General features: G+C 34.9%; 1 non-coding gene across 1 annotated transcript; it reads left to right on the top strand.

Annotated features, from left to right (window-relative positions):
• The first annotated feature begins 1,436 nt into the window (after nucleotides 1-1,436).
• Trnap-cgg (transfer RNA proline (anticodon CGG)) lies at nucleotides 1,437-1,510 on the top strand. Its single transcript has one exon. It is a non-coding gene; the product is annotated as a tRNA-Pro (tRNA).
• Nucleotides 1,511-2,653: the final 1,143 nt, after the last annotated feature.

Below are 2,653 nucleotides of genomic sequence, written 5' to 3'. Positions count from 1 at the left end.
TGACCACATGCTTTACGAACTGTGGAGACATGTAGGACCAGATTCTATCATTACCAAGTTTTAAATGTACACGAATACTTAATTCCTGCTTCACAAAATCTTAGGAACATACGGACAGAAAAGGACAGTTCTAAAACATTTTTTTTATTGTAGAGAAATATGTTTTTAACGACGTTTGCAATCGTTAAATGCATGCATTGTAGATTTACTCAAGCTTCGGAAGGTGTGCCAATATTTTATTTTATGAATTACTGGAAGCGGTTTAGTTAGTACGGATCGGAAACCAGACCTGTCTAACCTGTATTTTATTGGATGCGCATAGCGGTTTAAAGGAGAACTTCTCTGACAAGAATGGTTCCAATCCCTCCAATTTGTCTGCCTCCTTTGCCTGCTAGCAGAACGTAAATATTGTCATCGAGTGAAAAAAATATTGCAAAAGGGTTTGGCTTTTTATGACTATATTTTATCATTAGTAAAGGACAAACAAATCAGTTTTGATTTTTGAACACGTATCCGTAATAATGGAAAGTTGTAACTCCACTTCGATTTTATGGTTTTAAGAAAAATAGTGGTGGTGAGGATTCGAGCGTATATAGAAAGCCATCATAAATTAGACTGCAAAAAAGTTGAAAATATGTTTGACGTTCTTGGAATATACTGTATTTACTGAATTAACATTATCTAATGTTACGTGTTTAGGCTCGAATAAACAGTAACACAAAAAGAGTGAAAACAACAAGCTTTAAAAAATACAATTATAATATTTTTCCCTGGATAAATTCTGTAAAAGTGAAAAAAAATATGAACTTATGGTTTTAAGAATCAAATCCAAAAATAATCCAAGAATAATACATGAATACAGTTTTTGAAGTCCTAATAACAAAATGTTCTACTGATTTCAAATTCGAATCTCGACCAAGAATCCAAGATGGAAGACGATGACGTATGCAGCAACATGTAGTGTTGAAGTCTACAGTTCCTTGTAGAAACAGGAATTATCACTCCGGTTTCGGATCTTTGAATAATTTTTTTTAAAGAAAATGTCCTTGTTCAACAATTTCACATGAACACACGTATTTTTCAGAAAAATAACAGAATTAATCCTTTTGAATCCAAGTAATTTGAAATGACCCAAAACAGCACAGCATACAACTTCCAGTGTAATAAAACGCCCAGCTGCAGCTTCTACTGAGAATAAATCTATAAAACATGAGTTATATCGTCTTCTAAAACGTAAAGAGGGGCTCATGTGATCATGTTCTCGAAGCTCGTAGAAATTAGGTACTTGTTAAAGATCACGTCCACCCAGTGTGGCCCTGATAAAACCAATCATTTGACTCAAGGAAATAAAAAAATAATTTTTTTTTTTACATCTTAAACATATAGTCCCATCATTACATCGACAACAACCAATCATTTTAAAATAAAAATAGAACCGCTCTGGTGGCCTAGTGGTTAGGGCGTCCGCCTCGGATGCGGGAGGTCGCGGGTTCGAACCCCGGCCGAGTCATGCCAAAGACTTACAAAAATGGTACTAACAGCTTCCTCGCTTGGCGCTCAGCATTAAGAGGTTAGTGTTAGGACTGGTCGGCCTGGTATCAGGATAATGTGACTGGGTGGGACATCATGCTACACGTCTGCGGCATGATGCCACAGTGCTATACATCACTATAAACTGTCACACTGCAGGCATCGTAGCGATATGACTGAAACATTGTTAAGGCTACGTTAAAAATCTAAATCACTCACTCACTCACTCACTAAAATAAAAATAGAACTTGTTTACGTGGTTGCTGCAATTTTTGAATCAAGACCAGAATCTAGATCAACATCTGTGTTTATAAACTAACAGTCAAGGTCAAATTATTTTCTGAAAAAAGTATCATCTTTAGTGAATAAATTTACATTACAATAGCATGTAATACAAATATTTGTTTTTAAAACTGACAAACAATTAAATTGAAATAAATATATATTAAATCAGATATAATTAAATCAAATATACATAACAAATAAATAATAGTGTTTATTGATAGTCACATTGTTAGGGATGTATTATATTAGGACGAATTTGTCATGACCGAACAGAATACACTATCTTTACAGAAGAGCTGCCCGACCACAATACGTATAATCTGCGTTTATATTTGAATCATCAAAAATAATGATATTGTATGCTTACAAAGATAAAAAATTGCATCAAGTATAGTAAACTAATAGACTGTCTAAAAGCCGGCGCAGAAACATATTGTCTAAATGTGGTAAACATTATGATAAAAACTTCATTCTCTAATACCGATCTCCTCTTTTTATTTTGCTGTCTCTGTATGTATGTATGTATGTATGTATGTATGTATGGATGGATGGATGGATGGATGGATGGATGGATGGATGTATGTGTGTGTGTATGTATGTGTGTGTGTATGTATGTATGTATGTATGTATGGAAGGATGGAAGGATGGATGGATGGATGCATGCATGCATGCATGCATGCATGTATGTATGTATGTATGTATGTATGTATGTATGTATCCATGCATGCATGTTTGTATGCATGTACCGCTCCGGTGGCCTAGTGGTTAGAGCGACCACCTCGGAAAAGGAAGGTTCGATACCCGGCCAGTTCATACCAAAGATTTATAAAAATGGTAC

The sequence above is a fragment of the Sinohyriopsis cumingii genome, chromosome 4 (assembly GCF_028554795.1).
Source record: "Sinohyriopsis cumingii isolate HCF-2022 chromosome 4, ASM2855479v2, whole genome shotgun sequence".
NCBI lineage: Eukaryota > Metazoa > Mollusca > Bivalvia > Unionida > Unionidae > Sinohyriopsis > Sinohyriopsis cumingii.
This window is presented reverse-complemented; position numbering and strand designations above follow the sequence as displayed.